The sequence below is a fragment of the Montipora capricornis genome, chromosome 7 (assembly GCF_036669925.1).
Source record: "Montipora capricornis isolate CH-2021 chromosome 7, ASM3666992v2, whole genome shotgun sequence".
NCBI lineage: Eukaryota > Metazoa > Cnidaria > Anthozoa > Scleractinia > Acroporidae > Montipora > Montipora capricornis.
The window spans coordinates 46,138,481-46,160,393 of record NC_090889.1 but is presented as its reverse complement, the minus strand read 5'-3'; the positions used below and the strand labels follow the sequence as shown (position 1 = coordinate 46,160,393).

The following is a 21,913-nucleotide window of genomic DNA, read 5'->3' as shown; positions in this document are numbered from 1 at the left end:
AGGAGAAAGAAAAACGGGAAGGAGAAGAAGAAGAAGAAAATTAATATATCGCTTCATATATTCCGCCGGATATCTTTTAATCTAAACGTATACGACGCACTCACAACGTCACCATCTAATGAGAGTTAGACATTTTCGTAGACCCAATGAGCGCAAAGATTTTGATAATTTTCAAAGATATATATATATATGACTTTGCACAAGTTTAGGTTTCTCGAGTAACCATCGTGAAACCTAAACTTGTGTAAAGTCATAGTTTATTGCTCCTCAATCAATTGAGTTGAGCGCTCTACGAAATACGTTCTACTCAAAAAAAGAAATTATATATATATATATATATATTTCAATCTTTAATGGACAGGGATTCCATAGGTTAGCATTACGGTATAATTAATATGTAGCTTGACTGTTAACATTTATAAGGACGCAGTATGATCTGAAGCGTCTCCCACTGTTATAGTAATAACAATAATGCTTTTATATAACGCTATTTCCCTTCAGCCCAATAGCGCGTTTACAATAATTACAATCCAAAATAAGAAAATTAACATGTAGCAGTAGGCTGAATTTTACAATTTTCAGGTAAAAACTATATTAAAACTATTTTAAGATATTAAAACTACATTTTTAGGTAAAAGACTATATTACATGCTAATCTAAGTTATAACATTTTTTGAAAAGGTATGTTTTTGCGTATAGGTCTTAAAACTCGGTAACGAGGTACTCTGTTTGATGTAACGTGTAACGTCACTAATTCCTTCGCCGGTCAGTTTAGGTAATGATCAGAGCCGCACTTTTATGACGTCTATCAATTCTATCGGATAGGTTCTTGCTCAGACCGCACAATAGTCAAAAGCAGAAAAAAACAAAGATATAAATTTTCCTTGCATTATTGCTTTAAACGGGTCTAGCCTGTTCTTTGACCTAGAAGACTGGACCATATTTTCTTTCTTATTATGGTCAACGTGGTTCGACCACGATAAAATTATCAATGGAAACGTCTTTAAATTTATTGACCTGACTTGCAGTTGTTAATTTTGCAACTAGTTTGTAATAGCGTAGTTTTCCAGGGTTCCTTTTGATAACAGAGTCAGTTTTGACCCTGACTGGGCTACCTTGGCTTAATAAATAAAGTATGTATATTACAGTATGTAGTCAAATTAATCTTATGGTGACAAGCCATTTGCCAAAGAGCGGAGAGAGGAGAGGACATGAGCCAGTAGAGGAGTGTAGAGGAGAGCAGAGGATAGGAGGGGAAAGGAGGGGAGAGGCGAGGAGAAGTGAGGCAAGAAGAGGAAAGTAGAGCAAGAAGAAGCAGAGGATGGCAGAGAAGAGAAGGGAAGAGAAGAGGAAGACAGAGAAAAGCAGAGAGCAGAGAAGAGTAGAGCACAGGAGAGCTGCGGGAGGAGCTGAGGAGAGTAGAGCAGAACACAACAGAACAGAACAAAGTAGGGCAGAGAATAGTATAACAACGAATTGATCTTTCTAAACAGCGCTATATATGCTAACCAGCACAACTCTTCTTGTCCAGAGGATTTACAACATATCCGCATCGCAGTCACACTCAAATGATCCGTGATTGTTCAAGCAATTTTGTCCACAGCCTGCGTTATTCGTCGCACATTCGTCAATATCTGAACGTTTTAAATGCAACATGAGATTCAACATATGTAGAATAATAAATGATTCGCTTTAGGGTATGAATTGTGCAAGGAGGAACAGATGTGGGAGCCCCAACCACACCTTCAAGGGGTCCTTCAATTCTCGTTCTCATAAGACATATGAGAATTATTTTGTTTTACTTTCAGTAGATATCTCTCAACTTTCTCTTAAAGATGAGGTGATTTTTTCTTTTGTGACGCAATATGACGTCACATACTATTAAATTAAAGTGGAAAAATAAACTCAGAAAAAAAAATCGAAATTTAGCTTCACGAGTGTGGCAAAAGGTGGATGCTACGGGCAAAAAAAAAAAAATCAAATTTTTCGCGGTGGATAAAGAAACAAATAAGGAAAGTTTTAGCGTTGCAAGTTAAGGAGTCGAGAAAGGTACACGCAAGACTTTCCAAGAAGTCGCGACTAGCGCTTTTCATGGTGAGACCGCGACTTTAGAGTTTTAATTTCAAGCGCGACACGCATAACCGCTAAGAAAACGATTTCGTACGAAGGACCATTCGTACCCCTAAATCAAACTCCATTTCAAAATTGCAAAAAACATCTCCATCGGGCGAGGAGGACTGAGGGAAGGTGGAGGGGTGGGGGAGATTGCTATCCATTACCTGTACATTCGACTCCATCTCCTGTTAACCCATCTGGGCAAGGACCACAATCGAAGCCTGACTCGTTTGCAGGTGGCTTTAAATCAGTGCACTGGACCCCGGATAGCAAGGTTGGAAATTTTCCTCACATGCATCTAGGTCCGCCTCACAAAATGTGCCGGTATAACCATTTTGACACACACACGAAAGTATATTGAATCTTTGACCACTGTTATCTGCGTCATTTTCATCTACAGGTACACACGTCCTAGATTGTGACATGCGCACACGTTTAGTAATGGCCGCAGTACCGTAGCTTGCTTGGAATCATCAGCGACCACAAACTCTATATCAATCTGCAAAAAAAATATGAAAAGAAAATTTGCCATGCAGTTAAAAAGATTGTCAAATTTAACCCAGCACTAAAAGTTATTCTTAACCTATAACTTAAATCTTGGCTATACAGCTACATGTGCACGGTTACTCCCCCGCCAATGACAATTCAATAAATAAACTTTTTGACAGCGGTAATAAGAGTTATTGAACATGGAATTTCTATCGACGTTTTTGGTATTGGTAACGAATTACTCTTAATAAATGAGTTAGATAAATGAAATGTAATATGCCGACGAAGGGGAGTTGAAGAGAGTAAACCGTTGTTGCACCAAAAATAGGACCCACGAATTAACTAACGAAATAAACGCGTACGATGTAAAATATATGATTATTATCGTCATCACTACTGTCATGAAAAGAAATATAATCATCATCGTCATCTTTAACATTACGATGATTAACGCTTGTTGTATTTTAACTACCACTTCAGTTTTGATTAGTTACCTCTTCGGTGGTTACATTCCAAGTTAGCGTCACGGACGAAACATTGGTTGATAATTTGGCCCCTTTCGGAAGACTTCCGGAGACGTTGAAGGTCATGGGATCACCGTTGGGATCTTCTGCAGTGACAGTTACGCTGACCGTTGTGTTCACTGTCAAATTAAGCTCGGAAGGCCCAGACATAATCTTGGGTGTGAAATTATCTAAAAGATCAAATGTTTAAGAATACAGTGGTATTTTTTACATAAGCCTTGTTAAGATGAAAGTTATGATGTCAGTTATTTTGGGAGATTTCCAATAACTTGGAAACAAATGGCTTACGTGTATATGTTTCAGAGGGTCTGGTTGGGTTTACCGCAGTCTCACTTATATCAGTTAAGATTTTAGCTATTTCCCTGTTACCAGTCAATGTATGTATAGGTGTGATTACTGTACCTTCCTTATGTGTTATTAAAATTACAAATTAAAAAAAAAATCGATGTTTCAACCTATTCCTCAGCTATCAATAAAACTTGTAAATTCACTTCTCAGGCATAACCTAGGAATGTCGAGGTTCCTCAGCTGTCGCGGGTAAAAGTGACACCAATATTGAGGGCCTAGCATAGGGTTGGCGGGATGCGGAATACGCCGTTTTCTCTGGCGACATGCGGGATGAAAGCCTATTTGCAGGTGTGATCTGGGATAAATAGAGGTGGACAGGAAGCGGGAAGTTCATTATTTTATGGCGGGATGCGGGAATTCTTGATTATTACGAGCGGGGAATGGATGGACTTCCATTTACACGGGTGGTTTTTTTCTTCGGTTGGGTTCTCAACAATAAACACCGACCAACTTAACAGTCCGACTTTGTCAAAAGAAGCCAGTGAATCACTAATTGTTTACTTTGAATGGTCCTCAAAGGAAGTGTTACCGCCAAGACTGTGCGCTCAGTAAAGCTGCTAAAATGGGTACTGGAATCCTTCAACAGAATTTCAGTCAATTTTCCTATGACAGCACAAATTTGCTGAGCTTTATGACCCTTTATGTGGAAAATCTTCATTGTTCTGTTCATCACAAGAGCTAGGTCAATACAATGTTTCAATACCCGCGAGACTTTGGAAAAACAGTCAAAGAAGGATTAAAACGAACAACATATTGGTCGGCACATTACTATACGAGTCGAGGATCATGGTATTCGCTACCTTAATGGACGCTTGGCCTATTCGACATTCCTCCAATGGAACAACCCCCTGTAGGCAAGGGTTCTCACGAAGAAATTGCAATGATGCGATATTGGGCTAAAACGTATGGCGCCAGGGAAGTGTAAGGCAAAAAAACAATAATGGCACGGGCTGGCTCCCCGTGAGTGAGAAGATTATTCTCACTTCAAATGCTGTCACGGCAGACAAAGTCACAACCGCTGACTCAAATGCCAACGGTGGACTCTCCCGCACCCTGGTCCTGATGAACATGGCGTAAGGCCAGAAGAGCGAAGAGAGTTTAAAGGGAAACTACGGTCTAGAAAAAGTTTCTCTGAATCGAAAGTTCTTTACCTGTATTGTCATACTTGACCAATCATTTGGACTACAAGTGTTTAAATGGCCAACAATAACGCTTTAAAATAGTCAAATTTAAATTGAAATCCGCCATTTTTGTTTTTGTGTATTCAAACGAGGCTATGACGTAGCAATAGTCAAGGATTTCTAAATGTACTTGTAAATGTAAATGACAGACCCTAACAGACAAATTATATAGCAGTCAGGTTTTCACGTTTGAGGAATCCATCCACGTTTTATTTTCGCCGGCCAACTTTTCTTTAAATTTTAATTTTCCGGTGTAAGCTTCGGATTTTTAAAAATTCTATTTGTGTTCTCAAGTCTAAACATGCGTCTAGTTTCATCCCCATCGAAAGCGTACACCCACACGCTTCTCGGTGTGAAGCAAACAAATGCGTTTGCTGAAGCATCGAAGACGGCTGTCGCTGAAGGAAGAAAGAGAAAAAGGTACGCTTGTGAATATTTCTTTGTCGCATGTTCAAGGTTTTTGTCTTCTTTATATGTGCTCTAGCTGGTTTTTGCCGCCTAGTTTGATTGACTAGAAAATCTATAACTATTAAGTGGCTTGAGTTTCTGTCGCACTTATGGCCTACATGGCCTACTACCTATTGAACCACAAGACCGTTTACCATAGTTCATCTTACGTTTGAATTTGTCGAAGCAGAAGGTCACACAACATTGAGAAAGTGATCGGGGATCGAAGTACTTGGTAAGGTCGAACACGTTTGTTGACTATTGCTACGTCATAACACGTCATATCCAAGATGGCGCTCTCCAAGTCACGAAAGAGGCAACTTCAAAGTGCTCTTGTCACATTTTAACAGGGAACTGGACAAAACGGCAATTATTTTCGAATTCCTGGGGAAAAGTTTTCGTACTTTAGAGAAACGTTTCTAGACCGTACTTTCCCTTGTGAAGAAGAAGGGCCTGAAGAAAATATTCAGTCCGCAACAAGGTGATAATATAGAGATTAAGCAGGACGCTTAAGGTCAACGGCAAACGGGAAACGGCAGGCTTCTGCTTGTCATAAAAGCGTGAAAATTCTCTCATTTTAACTTGTCCCGTTCCTTTGAGAAGTTGCTTGAGCAGGGAGCAGGGATGGCTAAGTGGTGAGGGCACTCGCCTCCTACCAATGTGGCCGAGGTTCGACTCCCGGACCAGACGCCATAAATGGGTTGAGTTTGTGTTGGTTCTCTTCTCTGCTTCGAGAGTTTTTTCTCCGGGTTCTCCGGTTTTCCCCCTCGGCAAAAACCAGCATACAGCCGATTCCAGCTGGCTGTAAGCTGTGCTCCAAGGTCACACATAGACCGTATAGCGGCTGCCAGAGGAGCCATTGTATGCTTTTGGTTCGACCTTGTTGAGCTGCGTCGTTGCTGTACTTTGCGACGGCGATTAGCAGCGACAATTATTATTATTATTATTATTATTATTATTATTATTATTATTATTATGATTATTGACATATGGAGCTAAAAGAGCGGAAATGAACTAATAGCAAGCACGGTTCTTACATATTTGGCAAAACCCAAATTTCCTTCCGACGTTTGCCGTTTGGCGTAAACTTTATGCTTAATCTTTCTAATTTTCAACTCAGTCGGTACGTCAATTTTTTGGTAGGAGTGAGATCTTGGTTTGGCTGCCCGGTGAGGTTTAATAAACGTGTGATTTTTTGACTCGGACCCACTAGAAATTCATTTTGTCGTTTTTCAATTAAGGCAACAAATGTTGACAAAAAAGAGTTGACTTCTTGACGAAATGAAAACTGGAAAGGCGCTAGTCATTCCTGGGAAAATGCCGGTGCAGTGTTAACTCTGATTGAACAGTTGATATTTTATTTTACAATTTAACAGAAATTGTATCTTGAAGGCATGTAGTATGTTCGAATGTTACTGTCTTTTTGTTTCCTCGACATTATGCTTTAAAAATTTTCATTCACTTCAGTATATGATTGGAATATTTCCTGAAAGGATGGTAGTGAATAAAAATGTTGAATGTTCTAAAATATAGATGTTTCCCATTATGCCCCACATTTCACCGATCTTTCTGCAGACCCACTGCCTTCCTTTTTCTTCGCTGAGTCATGTGCTGTTTTCCAATCCAAGAGAACTTACCCAAAAGTTGGTAATTTTGGGAAACTAAAACCAGCGTCTGCTTTCTATATCGTAAATAAAGAAAGAGGCTATGATGCATTTCCTTCTAAAAATCGCGTCTAGTCCAAAAATAAATGCACACTTAAAAACGGGATCGAGATGAGATGTCAGGAGCAGGTGGGGTGGTGGGATTAAAGAAAAATTAGTGGCGTGAAGCGGGCTTAGAAGGTCCTATTTTAGACCCTCAATCTTCAGCTATCAGTTAAGCCCCATTCATATCTTCGTTTCTAGATGCGCTTTTAACTTACGCAATTCTTCCGATTCGCTCTCCAGCTGCACAGATATTTGTTTAGTACTCTCTCCAACTGCTGTGTCTCCTGTAGAGGCTATGTCGAATAAGCAGTTGACATCTCCTTGGCAAATAGCCTCTGCTTGCTGCCTTAAAGCGTCTTTCGCAAAAGTGATATTATCCAGGAAAAGTGGCTCAAATGACTCATTCTTGAAGGTGTTTACATCTTCTCCAGGGTTGTAAGCGAATAGGGATGTGTTAAACGTAACTTGCCCTGAAAATGGAAACCATTCCACTTATTAATAAGTACAGTCAACATCTTTTATTGAAATAAATAACAGGGAGATTTGTTTTCTGATTAGCAGTTTGCAGTTTGTACATTTACAAGAGTTCACCGAGTTCACGAATTTTAAAGCATGATCGCAATATAATTTACAACCAAGCACTTTTTTCGTGCCATACATTTTGATCACCCATAAGGTTGGAAAAAAATCAAAATTCTTTGCTACTTTGGCATCTGCGATGAATCTGCCTTCGTAACCTTAGATGTAAGTGATAATATAGTGTTGCATAATGTATATACTGTAACAAAAAAGGAAAACAAAAAGAACATTAGCCGTATAATTGAAAAACTGTGAATTGCCCCTGAACAACAAAGTTGTTCCAAAACTAGAGGGCGTTAAAAAAGAAATTACATCCCGTATTTTGATGAGAGATTAAAATTTCAAAGCCAATTTCCGAAAAAAAAGTAATTTGTAGTTCTAACTTTTAGAATACCACATTTTCCTTCTGGAAAACCAAGCTATACCCAGTCAAGTAACTTACATTTCTGTCCAAAATTATAGTGGATTTCTCTTCCTGTGGCGTTATGATTCAGTGTGGTACCATCGGGTCTCAGGAAATCATCCAATGCGTCATCATTCCAGGTGCCTAAAAGGCCTTTTGTGAAACCTTTAAATGACACAGGAGCAGCAAAGACAATGGAGAGTGACTCTTTTACTTCCGTCACTGTCACAGATATCCCAGACGGAAACGTCACAAGGAAGGAATTGTTTTTGGGACGTGATACTGCTACAGAGCCATTCAGGTTCAAACTGACGTTGGTTAAACTGTCGAAACCTTGAAATACTTCTCCATCGACCAACACCTTTAAACCTCCTAAAAGTGAAAAACACGCGCGTGTAAGATGAAAGGAAAAAAGTAAATTTAAAATGATGCTATAATGCTCAGTTAGAAAATAATTAATTAACTAATGAATTACCTGATCAACCTGTCAATTAATTATACCCTGCGTGGTGCATCGACACTAACCTCCGTCCTTCAGCGCCACTTGCACAGCGCTTGTGTTCACTTCTTTCGCTACTGCTGCAGCAAAAACGGTTGCTGTTCCTCCTCCTTTGGCAAGTTTTGTTCGGGCTTGTAACTCAAATTGTCCATTTTTCGCGTTGACCATTGTATACTCTCCAAGGCCATTGAAGGTGTAGTTTCCACCATCTAGGGTGACGAAATGAGGATCACCCCATAACCAGCCTACAGAAAAAAAACATACGCTTGTCACTTAAAATGGCAATCGAAATATCGATATTGTTTTCAGTGTCAGTAAAATTTTTAAGATTACAAACATTTGAATATTAGGGACGGGTCCTCAAGGGTAGGTCAGCACGCAGAACGTCTACTACCTCTGAGTGAAATGAATGAGTAGACGTTTACACGCACGCTACTAAAAGCTGTCGATTTTGGAAAAAACACTGCCCATGTATTTATTCTACTGAGGGTATATAATTATATAAATTTTTGTACAAAGGAGGCAAATACTTTCAGTGAAGACACTCTAACCATGAACACCATTTTTGTGTACATTTTTCTTATTTGCAATAAAAAATTGTCAAGTACTTGTGAAGAATTTAAATTTCGTGGCTGGTATGACGCGGCGTTTCGTCTCGGCCAAGAGACTCATCAGATACTTTTCGAATTCCAGCAAACTCGTTGAGCATCGCGCTCAAAGTCCCGTTCGCGAAGTCAAGATGTTAGCAGTCTGGCCTTCTATCACAGAAGGATTCCCAACCGCAAAGTTCACGAGTTATATCCAATAAAAAATTGTTATATGCAATTTGATGGCGATGCTCAACGAGTTTGCTGCAATTCGAAAAGTATCTGATGAGTCTCTTGGCCGAGACGAAACGCCGCGTCATACCAGCCACGAAATTTAAATTCTTCATTTTTCTTATTAGTTGTCCAATAAAGGCTGGTTTTCACTAGAGACTGAGTCGTAGTCGGAGTCGTAATCAGAAGCGTAGAAGGATACGATCTATTGAGAATCAAACCGACGGAGTCGGAAGCAGAACACTCATTGCCCTTATGACTCCATCGCTTCCAATCACATGAAAACTAGATTGTCGGACTCGGAACCAGAAGCGGAATACTAAATCAATCACAGTGTTTGATTCCAGGCGTTGTGATTGGTTGGCTCTTCCACTCCTGCTTCCGACTCCGACAATTTTGTTTTCATTGGATTATAAACGACGGAGTCATAAGAGGAATTGGAAGAAATGAAAACGTTCTGATTCTTCCGACTCCGATTTCGTCGGGCTTATGACTACGTTTACGACTCTGATTTTCGATTTTCACTAGGTTGTGAGCTCTTTCATGACCCCTACTACGACTACGACTCTGACTCTGTCACTAGTGAAAACCAGCCTTAAGGCTTCTTCTCAAGCAGGAGGATTCATTTGTACTTATATATTCATCAATTTCTTATTTCTTTATTTTTATGGTGTAAATACTCTTGTCTTTTTTTGTTCGACTCAAAAGCCCTCATTGTGAAGTCATCAAACAAATGCACAAAAAGATGTCAAGTGTTCATGGTTTTAGTGTGTTCCCTTGCTCGAGTAATTTAGTGTTCTTCAAATTTTGGCCTCATGACTTTCAAAGAGGGCATTCTATTGTATCTTTCCACTGTCACAGTTTGCCCTTGTGATTCGTATTGAGTAAACAGCATTTAGCGCAGCGGTTTACTCGAAAAAAAAGAACAACAACAACAACTTACTCCACACTGGGGGAAGGTAGTTCTGGCATCCTTCCGATGGTCGCTTTCTGAAAAATCGTTCGCACAGTTTGGACTGTACACAGCAATATTTGAAGCCCAAGACGTCACTGAATTGATGTCTTAGATAAAGTGATTTCGAAGCCAGCTTGTGATACCGGTGAATAACTCCTCCATCAGGGTAGCCAACGATCAGAGCACCGAACCGGGAGTCAAACCTGGTGTGGTAACAACACTGTCGACCTCTGTTGGCTGCAGAAGGAAACCTGGTATATACACAGTAGGTGACCGGTGCTTCTGGTGTGATCCACTGAAAACGCTCGTCGAAGAAAGCTTGCCTCAGAGTGCAAGGACATGGCTCAACAGCATCAGTGTACGACGCAGGGTCTGGCTGATTTTTAAACCAGCGAAGGCACTTCTGAATGGCGTCTTGTTCTCCTTTTGAATTCTCAAGTCTGAAGAACCACTTTCCAATGATGCCTGTGTTTCCCACAAGACTGTCGATGCTTTCCACCCCAACAGTCCCTGATCTGTAAGTCGAGTAATTAGAGAACCGTGAACATTACGAGAACTTCTCATAAAAGCTCATAACTAGAAACAAACCTACCAACCTTTTATAGTTAAACAAGTTCCCAGTGTCGTCTCCAGCATTCCATCCCATAACAGGAAGACCTCTGTAGTTGGTGTAGTGTATATGGTTGGACCTGAGTTGAAAGAAAACAACTCAAGAAAGGCGATAAAGAAATGAGAATGCGGGTAAGTAAAGGATAACACAAAACGTTTTACATTTCTAATGTTAATTAAAAGGTGATACTTACACACTACTTGGGGCGGACCACTGTATGCCACCTTCAGGGTAGTTAAACATGACAAAGGCGTAAACTCCGTCGGTAATAATGACCGCCTGAAACGTGTTCAGCTGGAATGGAGAGATAAACATCCATTGACAAAATAATACAAAAAAATTGAAGCACACCTTGTCTATTTGGTAAAACGTTTGAGAAATGAAAGGTAAAACACGGAACTCAATAAGATCTTTAGTTAGAGTAAGATCCGCCTTCATTTCAGGCGTTTAAGAGGTGTAGGATATTTGTAAAACAATCGAAGATGATAACAAATCTTATTGTTATACACCTAGACTGTCAATCAACAAAACGAGCACTTTGATTGGTTAATTTTTGGTCACGTGCCCCTGATCAAATTCAAATGTATCCCGACCGGGATACAATTCCGTAATACATCATCTTTTGTTAATAACACATTTACTCTCTTCGCTCTAAAATGTCTATTTGAATATTTGAAGAAAAAGCTGCATCTAGATGAGAGGAACTGGATGCACTGGTTGTGTTTATTTGTTGCATGAATTACAAAACCGCAAGCGGTGAGTACGACACGGATGAGTTGTCTCGCTGTTTATCGTCTTTCGACTTCAAAGTCGTCTCTTGGAAATAAATGCACTCTCTTTCAGCTTTGAAATGGTATTTTAATCTTGATAATATGCCTGCTTTATCGAAGAGAAAAAAATTGTGTGTGAGACGAGAAAATGACGTCAAATGCTCATTACTTATTAATATGCAGCTCGGGAGTCTTAGGCTTTCAAGGGCCAACCCTCTGAGGTCCAATCGGTCAGTTTTGAATGTGAGTAATGGTGGACCGTGAAATCCAAAACTGACACTCAATGTAAACGTCCTTTGGATAAAAATCAAAGATCAAATTTTTGCCAGTCAAGTGATAAGCAGACACACTTTCAAAATCTGAAGAAAAAATTTTGATCACAGGGGCAGTTAAATGTTTGAGAACCATGAAAAAGATCAGCGTCATTAACTGATAGAGAATATTAATTATTCGTTAGCGTCTCATACATCTGTCATAAGTTGAATCATTTAAAAGAATATTATACATATCTCACCAAATTTTGTGATGCTGCTGTATATTCCCGAGGACGGAGTTTTTCCCATGTAACAACAAGAACCCAAGATGCGCTGAAATTCGTTGGAAGAGGTCTCGAAAGAAGCTTCATGACGTCTGCGGTTGCCATACTTAACGTTGTGTTTGCACCTGGGATGGAATCGGAATATACCTGATAAAATACCTTTGAAGGTCCAGTGACAAACGAATTCACGAGGTCTATGTTGCTCCAATAGGGTGCCAGAATTGGATCGTATCTCAGCCAGTATCTTTGACCAAATCTGTAAGGCCATCGGTTTAAACGTTCACTTTCAAACTGGACTACGCCATTGGGACAGACCTGTAGGATGAAACAAGCCTATTAAAATAATGTGCATTTATCCGACGATTTGCTAGTCCATATGTTGCAGGTAAAATCCGTTCCCAGGTTGAATCCATAATCTACAATCGGCGACAAAATTAGTTGGGACAGAGCACTCTGGCAACGACGCTTTCATTGTTTGCAAAGAAAAATAGTCCAAAATGTACTTTTCTGGGATACCCGACCCTTAATTTTCTTCAATCCATCTGAGTGCGTATTCAACCTAGGTACAATGCGGATCACAATGCAAATTTAACCTAGGTTAAAGAAAACGAATTTTGCTGGCAACACATACATGTACTGTGTTTACATCACTATGTCATTGCTGGACTAGCAGCCTCAGTAATTCACTGTTTGCGTATGTTAAGCCCTATGATAGCGTCTGTTGATAGTATATTTAAGCCATGGGGTTGAACGAGCCAGTAGACTTACATGGAGTTTCCTGTGTCGTTTACCAAAGAATGCCATTCCCCCGTCAGGGATATTTATCCTAAAACACTTCTTTCCGCTGATGTCGAATGTAATGATAGAATCTCCGGCGGCATCTCCATAAGGGTACATCAGGGCAATGGGTTCTAAGGAAACACCATCTATCAATTAAATTGAATTCCTTACCAATACATATACATTTAACCCTTTCCTCAGACAGTGAACGAAAACAAAAACAAAATCAAGTAACTATATTTGATTTTAAGACCATGATTATGTATTCAGAATCTTCCTCCCCTTTTACCTTATTTTCTACCCAAGTTAAGCTCAAAAAAGCTAGGGCAAAGCAAGTCTGATAGTTTACTCTTGAAATCTTCAACCGTATAAATGATGTCGTACAATACATGTACTCGAGCTTTTGCACTGGGGCACAGTAAACACATTGGTCTTTACGTTATTTTTGAGGAATCCAAATCGATGATGTGATATATCCAAGTAACTGTTAATGTTAGCATCTATTGTTGCGATCACTATTTCTATTAGACGCCAGGGTGAGTGTACAAAACAGTATAATATCACTGAGCAACTGACTATAACACAGCAAAGTGTCTGTTGGGGACTGCTCCTGGATACGAATGCACATCACGTTTCTGCTTTTAATAATTATTCTCCCGTACACATGCAAGCTAACCTGGCGTTGGACTAGTTATTGACGCAGTGGTCGTTTCTGGTTCTGCTGCTAAAAGAAAAGTAAATAAATAAGTTGTTACATCAAATTAAACAAACTTCACTAAATTGAAACTAGGCTCAAATAAAATTAGTTAAACGAATGTTTGAAGTTGTCCTTAAGTAGCATAGTGGGTGATTAAATATGCGATTCGACTGAGCCCTTGGACTGCTGTATTTCTTTTTATTCCAAGCTTGCGCCAATGTATAATGTGAATTGAAGTCATTCATGTTAGTTTTTGTTAGTTAGATTTTACCAGGGGCGTAGCTAGGGGGGGGGGGGGGGGGGGGGGGGGCGGGGGCTTTCATGGGGTGCCCTTTACAAAAACAAGGTTATATCTTAGGTAGGTGTTCTGAAACGAAAGTATCAATCAGTCACTAAACTGTTAATCTTTTTACCCCCACCCCCTGAGGTTTACAAAGTAAACTTACCTTCTAAGGTTTCAAAGGTAATTTCTTGACTTCCATAAGTGTCTCTGTCTGAAGTATATCCCACTGCCATTACTTTGTATTTAGTCAGTCCTTTCAGTGACCTTAGTGTGATTTGGGTATTTTCACTCCTCTTGAATGTCCATTCCCTCTTTCCATTCAACGTAGGCTTGTAAAGCACAATGTAGTTCTTAACCTTATTGGCATCAGCAGTGGGGGACAATGTTAAAGTGACCTCGTGACCGGTGATACTTCCATCGACAATACTGACAGCTAGAATTTACAGAAAAAAATCAATAAATAAATTATTCCTATAAACCTTATTCACATAGGCAAATATAGTGGTTTTCCTTCCATAATGCTAGTTAGCCATGCCGTCTGCCACGGGAGGCAAACAGTCGAAGAAGACAGTTGTCGAAAAATCTGCTCGCCTGGGTATGGTGATTTAGGCTTCCTCGACATCTGTTAAAGAGGTGGTGTGGAGGTGGGGAGGCAGAACAGCCTCTGGAGAGGGGAGTATTCGGTCAATTTTCCTTTGCGGGAAATCGCGTGGCAGCGTTGCATTTGGCAACCAGCGTTTTTCTGGCGGCAAATCATATTAGTGACGAGCAACGGGATAAAGGCAGGGAAGAGCACGCGAGAAGAGGGGACGAAATTTGAGAAATTGAAGCAAAGAAATTCTCGAGAAGGAGATGAAGAGAAAATTTCAATAAAAATCAACGTAAAGCTGAGAGAAATAGAGCGAGAGACAAAACAACGGGGGGCTTTCAGGTAATGTTCTCCATCTTAATATATGCCTCGCTGCCTCACATAAAAAAACGAAGAAGGCCTGGAAACAATTCAGCAATTCAGTGTTAATAGAGATTCTGTCATATTTCAACAATCACATTTATAGGCTTTTTGTATGAAATGGACTGCACTATGAAATTGCAGTCGAGTAAACGAATTAACTACCCTTTCGGTTGACTTTTTGATTAGTAAAGATTTTTGCTGTTGTTCTGAACTGAAGAATGAGGGAGTAAAGAATGTCAGTCAAACGCAAAATTTTCTGAAAGAGATTATTGTGCATGTAATTTCAGTTTTAGTTGTTGATTTAAATTGTTGGTTATTGTTTGTAAGGCTTGTTTCTTTACTGCTGTCAGCTCAGAGGTGTTTGATCTGTTTGATCACTGTAAATTGTACACACTAACGTCGATTAATTTTGTACGTTATGCAGAAACATTATTATTTTCATATAAACACTATACTGCTTTCTGGGGTTAGAAACGCGACCTCCGCTTTTTGGCCTGGCTAAATATCTATATATTATCTTTTCAGATGCACTTGTGCGCTTGTATTGAACTTCAAAAGCTGATAACAACACACTTTAAATGCACGAAACTCAAATGGAGTTTTGGTTTTAGAGACTTTGCTGTCAGAACATTGAAATCAAATGAAAGAATCTTCGGAATACGACAGACCTTTTCAAATAACATCAATCATTGAGTTGTGGTGCTATTATCGTTGGTTATTTGATTTTTTTGTTTTGAGATAGATCTTTTATTGTATGAATAAACTAGTGAAAGTGAGGTTGAGAGTCTGCGTAAGGTCAGACTGCTAATACTGCTTGAACTTGCATTGCGAACTGGACTTTGAGCGCGATGCTCAACGAGTTTGCTGTTAAATTCTAAAAGGTCTCTGAAGAGTCTCTTGCAGAGACGAAACGCCGCGTCAGACGTGCGACGAACTATCTCTTTTCCACAAGTATTTGACAATTCTTTAGTACTTCACATTACACTCTATTCAGTTAATTCTTTAGAGACATTTTTATTTGATTATTTAAGACACTTACAAATCTTTGGAGTCTTGTCTACAGCAAAATAACTGGCGTTGAAGCCTTGCTCTACTAAGTCAAGATTGGATTTGAATAGGATCGCCGCTAAGTTGGAAGAGTTGGCTTGAATGATTAAAGCAAACGGCTTCCTGTTTCCGCAGTATGGAATAGTACGCCCAAAATCAAATATAGCTGCAGCTATGATGAGGTCATTCTTGAAATCCCTGAAACAGGAAGCAAAAATAATAGAATGCTCGTATGCTGTATTAAGGGCCCTCTACAGACCACTCTCTGTTAGTGGAGGCCGTTGAAATCTGAGCATCGATCTTTTGTTATTTATAGTAGAAATACAGATGAACAATACGGTGGCTACAATTTGTTCCAATATGCAGAATTTAAAGCAAATGATTCGATAAAAAGTTTGAAGAAAATGTTAACTGAGTCACGTGTCATGTTTTTTCCGCCGTCCCGTGCTGTTTTAAGCGCTATTTTGCCAGATGAATATTTGACCTCAGCGGTTAGAAACGTAAAACCGAGTAACCAAGAAAAGAAAGGGGCAATTTTGGTAAAGTGGGCTGTCTAAATTCGACAGTTTGGGATAGCTAGAGATGAATTTTTAAAATGATATTCCAGATTTTTTGTAGTTGAAGATGAAATCTCCAATTCTATGAAAAAACTAAGTGAATTAGCAGTTGCAAGTATTATCCTTTTTACTTCAAAAACTGTGCTTTTTGGTGTTTCCTGTATGGGAGTTGACCCTCATTAGTACTCGATTATCTCCTTGCATGAGCAGCGATCTTCATATGACAGACTGTATTATTGAAGACAAGTGTTCTCCAATCAATAATACGGAATTCTCGACTAGATTAGAGCACAGGAAGTATTATCCCTTTGCGTTTGAAAAGTAGGCCACTTTTAAAAATACCATGATACTCTTTGTTTGCCGTCTAAAATTTTGAATGAGCATTGTTTTTATTTTCTCTTGGGACCATTGTAAGTCCCAAGAGAAACTGGAAACAATGCTTATGCAAAATTTTGGAAACCAAACAACGAGTATTACGGTATTTTTGAAAGTGGCCTATTCGCCCTGTTCTCGAGTGAATCCATTTTTTTGCCGTATAACAATAGTTGCTAGGAAAGAACAATACACTACAGCAATAGGTGTGAAGAGCGTTTTCATTCACGTGGCCAACAGCCATATTGGATTACTGAAACAAGAATCAGGAATTTGCATTAAAATAGAGTTTAACTCCCAGAGGATTAGTTTAGTGCACCATCATGGCCGCCATTTCTTTGTTTTGGAACACCAACATGGCCGCCGTGACGTCATGTGAAAAAGTTCTATTGAGAAAATACAGACCACGGGAATCTTGAATAATTCTCCCACACGCTGCTTGCAAGCTCTCGGCACACGGCGGGACGACTAAATTTTTTTCTTTAAAAATGACTGATCGAATCCCTTCGGACCAGGAGCTCTTTTCAGAGCCTTCAAAACCCCTGGTCCAGCCTTTACTATTACACATAGTTGCACCATATGTCGATGAGAGTGATCCGAACTTTTCCTTCAAATAAACGGAACAGTGCTGTGGGAATGGAGATCGATAGAAGCACAGAGCTTTCTTTTTGTCAGTCTTCAACCGTGTGACAATGAAGTTGTTCTGGTGCACAAAAAAAGCAACCAACGCTATTACCAAACCGCGAAGAGATTAGAGACAAGGGTAGTCTATTAGATCTAAGATGTTCGTCTATCGAAAAACTTGCGGTTGAGCGAAAAAATGTGGGGAAAAGGATCGGATGGGGGTGGTTGTGGAAGGGATGAAAGAAAAGAGGGAACAAAATGGATCTTTCACTACGATTGAATAACTGATCTTCAACTTTCATTAATTTGCTGGCTCTTTAAAGATCAGTTTTTTTTTCCTTTCCTTCCTTGAAGATAACGCGGCCTGCTTTCTTTCTGAAGACAACGCGAAGCCGTTCGACAGGACCGGATACTTTCTTGCAACCGCGGACAACGAAGGTGACTCAGACAGTAATAATTAATCGGAAATTCAGTTGCACGATCTGACATCGCCTTCGGTTTGCGTTGATAGTCCGTTTCACGTACGGGGCTGGGTCAGCATCTTCTAGTTCTTGGTTGTTGATGTTCATCGGTGTCTGATGGATCTATGCTGATAGGTTCGGGAAAAGGAAACGGTCAACATCGTGGCGAATCTCGAGCGATTTCTCGCCACTGTACCATAAAGAGAGGCCTTCGGTTGTGGATTTTCTTGGCAACTATACGCTTAGCTTGATAGATGCCGGAAACGTCAGGTTTTCTATTTAAACAATAGAGTGTTTCTGTCGAGGAACTATCAGCTGATAGTTGCCCCGCGGAAATTTGATGTTCTTAAAACAAATATTTGCCCGAGAAGCGAAGCTTCGAGGGTTAATATGCTAGTTTTAAGAACATCAAATTTCCAAGGGCAAACTATCAGACCGATAGTTCCGAGACATAAACACTCTATTGTCTTTATTGTTCACCACTAAATTTTCTTCCGCGCGCCAGTTGAAAAACAGTCAAAACCCACTTAATGCAGATCAATCAAATATTTATTCATGCGTACAGGCTGTCACAAATGTCAATAATTCGCAGCGTACATTGGCTAAAGAATAGCGTACAACTGTCAACGTCAACTGTTTTTTCAGCGGACGACTATTATCCATCCGGGTATTTTCCTTGGACGGGCACTATGGGCTGATAGTGTCTCTCCGCGGACGAACACTATCGCGTCACGTGATCAATTTAAACCAATAAGAATCGGAGAAAATTTAGTGGTGAACTATAACGCAGAATATTCGGGTACGAGAAATCACGGCAGTTCCTAGGCTCTTATATTAGGCCTCCGGTGGACGACTACGTTTCCCTACTAGTCATGACGAATCGAATATCATGGCCAAAAGAGGATGGAAAAGCACCAATAAATATCGTCTATAAGACAAAAGATTTTCAGAGAAAGTACGGCAATTAATTCAAAAGTTCTCAGCATAATGTTTCCGAATATTGTTTCTTTCCTTATATCAACTGAAACTCGTCATGTCACGCTAGTTAGCGGAGAGTTAATTTGACTATCAGTTCGTCATTCTATGTATTCTACATAATTTTTCTCCAAACAAACAAATCTAGAAACAGTAAAAATTGTCTATTCTATAAAGCAAAATGGAAAATGGTAACTGCATTGTAAAATGTCCCTTGGTAAATCATAGTGGAGGCTAAATATGGCTAAATATGCTCGGTGGCGATTTTATGACACAAAAGATAACACAAAAGCGCTCTCCGTTCATTGTTTAGTTTGTCACCGACATCAAGCTAATGAAATCGTTGAGCGTTGTTGGCAACCAATGATCAATGCTCTCTCTAAGCGTTCACGCATCGATGACGCACGATATCAACTGGAGCTAAATGTTTCGAGAACAATAGGCATTCCGCGCGGTTGTGGCTTCCCGTAGGTTATCATAGACTTTGATAAAAGCTGTGAAGATTTTGGGTTACCTTTTTTAACCTCTAGTTTCAATTATTGATACTCCCAAACATCATAGACAGTTCTTGACGGAGCGCAATTTCATACAAGAGAGAAAAAATGCAAAATATGACGGTTTTTTTAATCATTGGCCGGTGGTAATCAGCTTTCGAACAACCCGTCCAAGAGGGAAAATTACAGCCATTTGATCATTACTAATCTAGGTTATGTGCAAATACCAGCGATATTTTCGTATGCGGTCCCTTGTTATCTTTGCACACATATTTATGTATCCTGCTCCCTTTAAATTTATCATTCCATATGTTATAAAACTAAGCTTTTGTTTGATGCTTTCAGGCTGAGTTCTGTCTTCCTTTAATGAGATGCGTTGTCGAAAAAGGATTGAGCTAAATCACTCAGAGCTTACTACAGAAGCCATATAACAATATCCCGGAATGTGTGGGTATGAAAAATGCCACGAGCTACATAAAGTCACTTATTCTCTGGAATGGATATGCTGTCGTGAGCAAACTTACGTGCAGTTCGGCTGTCCACCTGCGTCCTCCGTATGGAAAGTATCGAAAGCAAGGAAAAGTCGGTACTCCGGTAATCCAGGTGCCATAACCCAATAACAATATAAATCGTTTGGATAGTCCTCTGGAAATCCAGGGCTTGTTATCTTACCCATTGTTTCGTGAAGATAGCCACGCATACAGCCTAAAATAGAATTAAAATCATAGCAAAAATATGAAGTGTCATACAGTGGGTGTCGTATGAAATAGGACCCGTTCGTCACTTAATAGCCTAATTAATTGTGACTTAGAAAAAGTAAGGAAAGGTTTCGAACTAAACAACGTTGCAGTAATGTTCATAAGAAGTACGTTTATTATTTTGTAAGCTTAAGTTCCCCCTCGGTCGGTTCCACACTTTGAACAACATCCGTGGTAGGTATCCAGCGTGTGCTTATTGGAAATCCCCGAATGTGACAGGTTCCCATTATTATTCGATGCTACGGCTCAACGCTCAAATTTTCCTATATTCTTATTGTTTTATATTGATTAAATGAAGTTATATTTTTCAACAGCGAAGAGTGAATACAAGACCTCGCCAAAAACACTATTGTTATAAAAGGAGAAATTATTCATTGTTCATGAGGTTTCGCTTACTAATTTCGAAATGGTGCAGACATCTTGGCGAAATTTTTCACCCACACTGATGCGTTGTTGAGGGTACTACGTCTGTAATCTTTTTGGCGATAACATTAGCCGAAAACGTGCTAGAGACTTAACTGGTTTTTGCAAATGATAATGATAATGATAGTGATAATGATAGTGACAGTGATAGTGATAGTGATAATGATAGTGATAATGATAGTGATAGTGATAGTGATAGTGATAGTGATAGTGATTGTGATAGTGATAGTGATAGTGATAGTGATAGTGATAATGATAGTGATAAAGCACACAAATATGCGTAGGAATTGGAGATAAGTTTACCTCTTAGGTATCCAAATCCTTCACTTACTTTAGCTAGAAGACCAGAGATAGAAGTTGAGGGAACGAAGATCAAAGAACACTTGAAGCGTACAATGATAGATAAGCTACAGGAGACGATAAAGGCAGAGAATTGGCATGGGCGGTTATTCACTTCGCGTTGGAATGATGAAGAACTTAGTCAAGATGCGTGTTTTGCATGGATGAAGGGTTAGTCATCGGCACCCACCCATACAGTAGCAGGTATGATCGAACTCTATGAACAACTCTTGCCAACTAAAGTGTATACAACACAGAAGACCAAAACAAGCCAGGGAGACGTAAGCTGTAGGCTGTGTGGTAAAGAAGTAGAGACACTTCCACACATTTTGCCAGGATGTTCTACACTTGCTTAATCAAAGTATTTGGACCGACACAATGCTGCTCTGAAGATATTATTCTTCAAGTTGGTGGAAAGTTTCCCTCCTTGGTACTCACCTGTGAAACCAAAACCTATCTATGAGTCGGATGGAGGGAAATCTTTTTGGGATGTGGCGGTATATGCAGAACACACATTTGTTTGAGCTAATTGGCCGTTTCGAAATTCAGCAGGGAACTGGGGGGAGTTTCAAATTTTAACTAATCGATAAACTGACACTACCACATGAAAGATCATGTTGAGATTGGTCATTTGGCCAAGTATGGTGCTTTTAGGGTGAACAGAGACCAAGTTATGGACATTGAAACATGGTTCAAAATCCATACTGACGTCTCTAATTTTGATACAGCGTCCCCCAAAACCATATAAACTCTTAATTTTTTTTTATGATTTCTGTGATACTCTTTAAAATGGGCAAACATAGCGATTTTCATCGCAGCATCTTTCAAATTGTAGGTACATGACGGGATTTTCCAGTTGTCACTAAACTGATTAAAAAACTTGGTCTCCGTTCACCCATAAGGCATCATACTTGGTCAAATGACCAATTTTAACATCTTTCATGTGGTGGTGTAAGTTCATCGATTAGTTAAAATTTGAAACTCGCCCCAGTTCCCTGCTGAATTTCGGAACGGCCAATAGAGTTGACGTACGTTCGTCGACCACAAGGCAAAGCAAGTCTGGGCGTAGAAATGAGCTCCCCCTGGATTCATAACCGTGCAAAGAAAGTTGAAGAAAGTGCAATAAAATATGGACCATTACTTTTCGAATCAACAAACTTTTTAAA

General features: G+C 39.6%; 1 pseudogene; it reads right to left on the bottom strand.

The window, feature by feature from the left end:
- Nucleotides 1–21,913, bottom strand: part of LOC138056101 (uncharacterized) — a 47,488-nt pseudogene that overhangs the window by 7,344 nt on the left and 18,231 nt on the right.